Source organism: Urtica dioica, chromosome 3, assembly GCF_054948205.1.
Source record: "Urtica dioica subsp. dioica isolate 48M chromosome 3, U.dioica_male_clone48M_v1_H2, whole genome shotgun sequence".
NCBI lineage: Eukaryota > Viridiplantae > Streptophyta > Magnoliopsida > Rosales > Urticaceae > Urtica > Urtica dioica.
The window spans coordinates 46142371-46150661 of record NC_142758.1 but is presented as its reverse complement, the minus strand read 5'-3'; the positions used below and the strand labels follow the sequence as shown (position 1 = coordinate 46150661).

Below are 8291 nucleotides of genomic sequence, written 5' to 3'. Positions count from 1 at the left end.
CGTATTAGATATAATATACATATATGATTTTCATTCGAGTTATAAAGTCATTTGTCGATAATTATAATATGAAAAAACCAATCCAGACCAACTCGATTATTTTTTGGTTGGTTTAATTTGATTTTACCTTTCAATGAGATTTTTATTAACAGAAGTACCGATTATATTGCCTTCTATTGTTTACCCCTTTTTGTTAAACAATAGAAGGCAATATAATGTCCTTCCAATTCCAATGGCCATGATAGTATTGTCACGACTCGCAACGCACACAACAAAATAGAGTGATGCTAAACACGAACTAAGAGAAAACATAACAAAAGTTCTCACGCTTTATTTCGATTATATTTGAAATCAATTACATTCTCCCTTTTAAGTAAAAATTAAAAAAAAAACAAAAATCAGTTGCATGGTTTGAGAGGTTTCCCACACAAGCCATTGTTGCCCTCAAAAGCTTTCGGAGGAAAGCTCATGAATGGCTGTCCCTTAGGAATTTCACCTTCCAAGCGATTATACGACAAGTCCAAATCCTCCAATCTCGTCAGGTTAAAAAACCGCTCCGGAATCTCACCGGTAAACCTGTTTCCCTGAAGTTTCAGAGTCCTCAGACCGGTCAAATTGGCTATGGAATCAGGCAGCCCAAACCCTAGCTTGTTCCGGCTAGTGTCTCCAGCGACGTCAGATCCCCAATCAGCTCCGGAAATCTACCCACCAACGAATTCCCGGACAAGTTCACAAACCTTGTTGGCATTTTATCGCTATTACCGGGGATTCGACCGAGGATTCGACTGACTGTACCAGTGAGTCTGTTCGAGCTCAGATCGAGGACTTCAAGATAATCTATGTTGTAAATCGAATCTGGAATCTCCGATTCCAGAAAATTCGAAGAGAGGTTGAGAGAGTAAAGAAGCTAATCCTTTCCGAGCCAGGCCAGGATCGAGCCGTTTAAGCCGTTGAACGATAAATCAAGCGAAGAGAGGTATGTGTTCATCAGCTCTCTCTTCAATTGGAAGATCCTCAGTGAGTTTGATTGCTGATAGCGTTCTTCAAGATCTTTCCAGACTTCGAAAGCACTATCTCCAAACAAGATGCTTGAGGATATTTCTTTCGACACTGAGTTCAGAATCCATGAGAGAACAATGTTGTTGTTGCGATTCCAGGCGTTGTAGAGGACGGCATCGGAAATTTTTGGCTTGGCAATCGATCCATCAATGAATCCGAGCTTATTCTTCACGGACAAGGCGATCTTCATAGATCTTGACCACGAGACGTAGTTATCGCCATTGAGGAGTTGAGAGACTAAGATGACTCCTGGAGAATCAGAGTGGTGAATGTAGAACAGTCCAGTAGGATCATCGATTTCGGATCTACGAGTCGATCCTCCAGTGACAGCAGTATTCCCCGATGTTGGCGTGGCTTCATAGGACTCCATTGATGCAGAGCAAGAATTGAAGCGAGACGCAGGATAGTAGAGGAAACCCTAGAGTTCTTGATTCTGAGAATTTGAGTAGCGGAGCTCTGATACCATATTACAATCAAGAACTCTAGATTGGAGAAACGAACAACGAGAGAGAAAAGAGAAAATTATATTGATTTGATCTAAAAAGAATTACAGAACAAATAAGGCTTTTATAACAGCCAAACAGTAAAAGCCTAACTAACTCACACAGTGAAACGACACCGTGTGTGAGTAAGCCGAGAAAAAAGGAAACGACATCGTTTATAATATTAAGAATTCAGAGTGAGCTGAGGAGATAAACGAGCTGGTAGCGAGCTGGTATATTGAGCGAGCTGAGGAGATAAGCGAGCTGGTAGACAAGCTGGTAGCGAGCTGGTTTAGTGACTTGCTAACTAAGTTATCTCCGAATACAAAGAGAAGAAATAACTCTCATCCTCAATAAAAACAGAGCTTCGGGGATCGGTCCTCTGATTCCGCATCCGGCGAGGTATAACCCAGCCAGAGAAAGTTCAAGGATCGTTTTCGGGATTGAAGTTAGGTTTAGGAGATTGAATGACAAGTCGATCTCTCCTAGCTTTTTGAGCGAGCTAAGGGATTCGGGAATTGGTCCTTCGATCCGATTACGAGCCAATAACAGAGTGGCCAGTTTAGAAGCTCCACTGATCGTCGCCGGAATCCTTCCGGAGAGATTGTTTCCGTCGAGGTAGAGGTTCTCGAGATTTCTCAGGTTTTCGATTTCGGAGGGGATTTCTCCGCGGAGCTGATTTTCCGATAGATCCAACAGTTTGAGAGACCGGAGGCTTCCGAAAGAGGCTGGGATTTCTCCGGAGAGATGGTTGTTGCGTAAATCAAGGTACTCAAGGGACGCCAATTGGCCGGGGATCGAAGGAAATCGAATCTCGCCGGAGAGTTTGTTGCCGGCGAAGTTTATTTGCTCGACGGAAGTCAAGTTTCCGAATGACGGCGGGATATTCCCCGACAAGTGATTCGCCGAGAGATCGAGCTGAGTCAGAGACTTTAAATCCCCGATTCTCTCGGGAATATCTCCGCTCAGAGAATTCTGGCGAAGATCGGCCGTTATTAAGCTCGTCAGGTTCAAGAAGCTCTTGGGGATCGAACCGGAAAAGTTGTTCGAGTGAAGATCGAGCCTCTGGAGATTCTTCAAGGCTCCGAGGCTCGAAGGAAGCGATCCGGAGAGCTGGTTTTCATCGAGGTAGAGCTCCTCGAGCTTCGACAACAATCCGATACTCTCCGGCAACGGACCGGTGAGCTTGTTGCTGGAGAGATACAGCTGTCTCAGATTCGGATTGTGCCGACCGATCGCCGGAGGAACATTGCCGGAGAGATTCAATTGCAGTCCGAGGTCGAGGACTTCGAGGGACGACAAGAGAGAAAATGAATCGTCGGATATCGAACCGTCCATCATGGCCTGGAAAGGAAGCGGCTCCGAGATCAGACCCGGGAGATTGATTTCGGTGACTCTTCCGGTGACGTTATCGCACACAATGCCTTGCCATTCGCAGCAAATCAGGCCCTGCCACGTGTGCAAACGGGCCGAAGAGTCGTAGTAGATTCCGCTCTTGAAGTCGTTGAGAGATTGAAGATCGTCTTTGTTGCATTCGGAGAAAATAGAGCCGTTTGAAACTGTGATGTGGAAGAAGATATTGAAGAAGGCTGTCACAAACAGAAACTGGAATGACACCATTTTTTGGAATTGAATTTTTTGAAAGAAAGAGCTTATGATATTCTGGGATTGGCCGGGCTTGTATTTTATTCATTGTGATTTCTGTATATATAAATATGGGCAACTGTGTGGTTACATATTGCATTGATGACGTACGTTAATGGAGAGCAATGAAAAATATTTACTTGATTGAATATCATAACTAAAATCAATATAAATAGTTATAATAAGTATACACGACTATTTGTCTCCTAAAATTTCTCTACTGATTTGCTAGTGGCTTATATTTTCTACTAATTACTAATTCTTGCAACGTTATTCGTTCCACAATTCAATTTGAATTTAATTTAGTGAAATAGAAATGAAATAAAGTAAAGTGGTCAAACATGCCAAGTTCGTTCATCTTGTTTTCTTGCGGTTTGGACATGAAATGCTCAATCTTGACAATTTTTTGGGATGTTTGTTGGACCTGAAAAGTTCTCTCTATAGTCTCTGCTCTAACAACGTTTCAGTTTCATAAATTTAAAGAGAAACTAGACAGAGTATTTTTGGATAAAAGAAGCAACAAATATTATTGTATTCATTGATAATATTAAAGGCACGCATGCCTACAAGCTTTATACAGAAAGAGATGTATGAAGGGATAAGAATGCAAGCTGTCAAGACAGCCTGACAGGGATATTCCCGTTGTGATACCAATCCTTGTCAAGTCTCAGTCACCAATAGGAGAGCTACTGTTTGTACGAGAAGAGGAGAGGCTGACATGTGTGGAGTGGTCCAAGCCAAGCTGAGCGGGAAAAGCTTACTTTGGAGAAAGAGGAGCGGGAGAATGGATAAGGATTAAAACGACAGTGTCAGGTTTGATCTTTTGGTTTCACTGTCGTTTTATATCACTTAATATTCCCCCTCATTTCTAGCGCTCCCAATGGTATCACCTTGAGCTTGTTCCTGAGTTTCTCAAAGAAGCTTCCAGAGAGAGGCTTCGTGAAAATATCTGCGGCTTGGTCTGTGGCTGGGACATGGTTTACGCACAGAGTTTTGCGAGCGATTTGTTCCCTGACAAAATAAAGATCAAGCTCTATGTGTTTCGTTCTTGCGTGCAGCACCGGATTGGCGGAGAGTGAGACTGTCCCCAGATTGTCACACCAAATCACTGGAGTTTTTGGTTGTTTGATTCTGAGTTCCTGAAGTAGTGACTTGAGCCAGAGTAACTCAGCGGTTGTAGAGGCTAGAGCTCTATATTCTGATTCTGTGGAGGATCGGGACACGGTGCTTTGTTTCTTTGACGACCAAGCGACTAAATTGCCTCCAAAGTATATGCACAACCCTGTTGTGGACTTCCTGTCATCAATGTCTGTTGCCCAATCGGCATCGGAGAAGCCAACCAAGTTGAGCGCATTTGACGGAGACATGTGAAGACCGTGACTAAGGGTGCCTTTCAGATATCGAAGAACACGCTTGAGGGCCTTCCAATGTCGATCCAAGGGGCAGTGCATAAACTGGCTGAGCTTGTTAACGCTGTAGGAGATCTCTGGCCACGTGATGGTGGCGTATTGCAAGGCTCCGACGATGCTACGATATTTGGTGCCCTCCTCAATAGGATCACCATCGTAGGCCGAGAGCCGGAGATTCGAGATCATTGGAGTAGGTGAGGCAGCAGCACCGTCCATGCCAACACGTCTGAGAAGATCCGAGATGTAGGCCGACTGACTAAGATGAAGTCCGGTGGTTGTAGGAGTGACCTCGACACCAAGAAAGTAGTGAAGGGGACCAAGGTCTTTAAGAGCAAATTGTTGATGAAGAAGACCGGTGAGAGAGTTGATTTCCGAGGAGGAACTCCCAACAACGATAATATCATCTACGTACACCAATAAGAACACCGTGGAGTTGTTGGTAAAGCGAAGGAACAACGAGTTGTCAGCTCGAGAGTTGACGAAGCTGGCGTGAAGAAGCCAAAGTCGGAGTTTTTCAAACCATGCCCTTGGGGCTTGCTTCAATCCGTAAAGAGCTTTATGCAAGCGACACACATGAGCTGGTTTGGATGGGTCTTCAAAGCCGGGGGGTTGCGCCATATATACTTCTTCATCAATGGTGCCGTTGAGAAAGGCATTGTTGACGTCGAGTTGTCGAGTGGGCCAACCAAAGGAGAGAGCAATCGTGAGGACGATACGGATCGTAGTTTGCTTGACAACGGCCGAGAAAGTCTCGGTGAAATCAAGACCAGCGACTTGATTAAAGCCTTTAGCGACGAGGCGGGCTTTGAGTCGTGATACACTCCCATCAGCGCGTTTCTTGACGCGGTACACCCATTTAGAGCCGATGATGCGACGATTGGTTGGTGCTTCGACAAGAGACCAGGTTTGATTGCGATGAAGAGCATGAATCTCTTCATTCATTGCTGCTGCCCAGCCGGAAGATTGAGCAGCCTCAGAGAGAGACTCCGGTTCACGGGGTTCGGTAAGTGACGAATGAGCAGCGAAGACCTTAGGTTTGAAAACCCCAGCCTTAGAGCGAGTCATCATGCAGTGGGTGTTTCCAGGCTGCTCGGTGAGTGAGAGCTCCTCAGTCTGTTCCTGAACACAAGGAGAAGAAGCAATGATGTCATCTTGGACATCGGGATTAGTAGATGGTGAAACAAAATCTTGGGAAGGAATATGAGTGGTATCCTCAGCGGTTTGCTCATGGATAGTCAAGGATTGATTGGTGGCGGAAGGTGGTTGTGTGGGCGGTTGGATCACAACTAAAGAGGGTGAGGGAAAGAAGTTTGTGACATGATGACTATTGAGATCTGTTGGGGAGTTGGCAAAAGGAAAGGTGTTTTCATCAAAGGGGACATCCCGAGAGATGAAGAGGCGATTTTGGGAATCAATACACTTGTATCCTTTGTGTTGGTTGCTATAGCCGATGAAAGTGCAAGGTTTGGACCTAAATTGTAGCTTGTGAGTGTTGTAGGGTCGAGTGTGAGGATAGCAAGCGCAACCAAAGACCTTGAGAAAAGAGTAATTGGGTGTTACCTTGTGGAGGATCTCGAGGGGGGTCTTGTGCTTTGAGAGTCTTTGACGGGAGTCTGTTGATTAGAAAGACGCTTGAGGTGAAGGCATCTTCCCAAAATCGAAGTGGGAGATTGGATTGAGCAAGGAGTGTAAGGCTGGATTCAACAATGTGACGGTATTTACGCTCAGCGGTGCCGTTTTGCTCAGGTGTGTGGGGACAGGAAAGCCTATGAAGGATTCCGTGTTTGGAGAAAAAGGGTTGTAGTGACCGGTACTCCCCTCCCCAATCACTTTGGATCATTTTGATGGTTGTATTAAACTGGTTTTCAATCATTTTTTTGAAGTAAACGAAAGTGTCAAAGACTTCAGATTTAGTTTTTAGTAGGTAAATCCATGTGTATCTTGAGTGAGCATCAATGAAGTTTACATAGTATCTGAAACCGCTCCGAGAAATGACCGGAGAGGGCCCCCACAAATCAGAATGAATCAAGGCAAAAGGCTCATTGTAAACAGTAGTAGATGAAGAAAAATGTTGTTTGTGACTCTTTCCCAAGTGACAAGCTTGACAAAAATGGAAGGTACTTTTCATTTCTTTGAGCAAATTACAACTTTGAAGAATTTGTTGCACAACTTTACTTGCTGGGTGTCCAAGGCGTCGGTGCCAAATGTCCATTGAAGATTGGGCATTGGCTTCGAACGCCTCTTTTGGAAGAGCTGGACTAGAGACACTAGATAAACATAGATCAGTGTTTTTGATTGAAGGTAAAGGCTGATTGAGACTAGTTCTAAGTGATTTGGTGTGTGGTGAAGCTTGAGGATCATGATGAGTGTTGAGATGGAAGCGGTAGAGACCCCAATCAAGACTCCCTCGCAGTAGCACCTCCCCCGTGGCCTGGTCCTTTACAAGACAAAAATTTGGGTGAAATTCAAAATAAACGTGATTGTCAAGAGCAAATTGTGAAACACTTAGGAGGTTTTTTGTGATATGAGGTACATGGAGCAGATTTGAGAGTAAAAAGGTGGGAGAGTTTTTTGAGGAAACTATAGATGAGCCAACATGAGAGATACGCAAACCTGCACCATTTCCGACAAGAAGTTTGCTGCCACCATTATACTCCGAGCCAAGGTTGAGGTTGCTGAGGTCATTCGTCACGTGGTTGGTGGCTCCAGAGTCTGGGAACCAGCTTGAGTTGTCGGTGGAGTCGTTTGAAGTAGAGATGTTGGTCGAGAAGGCAGAGGAGTTGTTGTTGTTGTATCCACCATCGGGGCCTGCCTGACGTGATGACGCTGGTGACGAGCCGGAAAAGGATGAGTCAAACCTGTAGAAGCACCGTTGAACGGTGTGGCCCATTTTTCCACATAGTTGGCACTGGACGCAGCTGTTGTTGTTCCAGCCTCTGCCTCCTCGCCCTCGTCCACGGTGATTGCCTCTGCCTGACGGTTGATGGTTGCTTGGTGGTCCTTGCTGGAAGGAGGTCTTTCTTGGAGGCTGGTGAGGTGACTGGGAAGCGAACTGAGCAGATGGAGCCACTATATCTCCGGCAGGATCGAGCCTCGTTTCAAAGCTCAGAAGGAGTGCTGCAACATCCTTCAGAAGAAAGGGCTCCGTCTTCGAGGTGATAGGAACAACCACTGGATCGTACTCATGTCCAAGCCCGGAGAGGATGTGGAGGATCTGGTCGTCTTCGCTGAGCTTGTGACCTGCGGAGGCAAGAACATCGGCGTACGCCTTCATCTTGGTGAGATATTCCCTCATGGTTAGACTCCCTTTCTTGAGAGTTTGGAGTTGGAGCTTGTACTGCATGATTCTGGCACGAGATTGGGAGGCAAACGACTTTTCTAGTGAATCCCAGATTTCACTGGCCGTTTCAAAGCCCACCATGTTGACAAGCACCGATTCCGACATGGAAGCCAACAGCCAAGAGGCAAGAAGTTGGTCCTGTCTGACCCAGGTGGTGTATTCACCATTGGGTTGGCCTTGAATGGCACGCCCGGTGACTGGATCTGATGCTTCAAAGAACTCCGTTGGTTTTGGTATTTTTCCAAAAAGAAAGCCTTCAAGGCCATAGCCCCTGACATTGGAGAGAACTTGTTGCCTCCACACCAAATAGTTTGTGTCTGAGAGTCTAATGGTGAGAGATTGGTTGGAGGGATTTAT

The 8291-nt window shown here is 45.5% G+C and overlaps 1 non-coding gene and 1 pseudogene across 1 annotated transcript; both read right to left on the bottom strand.

Annotated features, from left to right (window-relative positions):
• Positions 1-398: 398 nt before the first annotated feature.
• LOC149403152 (uncharacterized) lies at positions 399-3161 on the bottom strand (annotated as a pseudogene).
• Positions 3162-7690: 4529 nt separating this feature from the next.
• On the bottom strand, positions 7691-7829 carry LOC149403151 (small nucleolar RNA Z247). Its single transcript, XR_016296254.1, has one exon. It is a non-coding gene; the product is annotated as a small nucleolar RNA Z247 (small nucleolar RNA).
• Between the last annotated feature and the right edge of the window lie 462 nt (positions 7830-8291).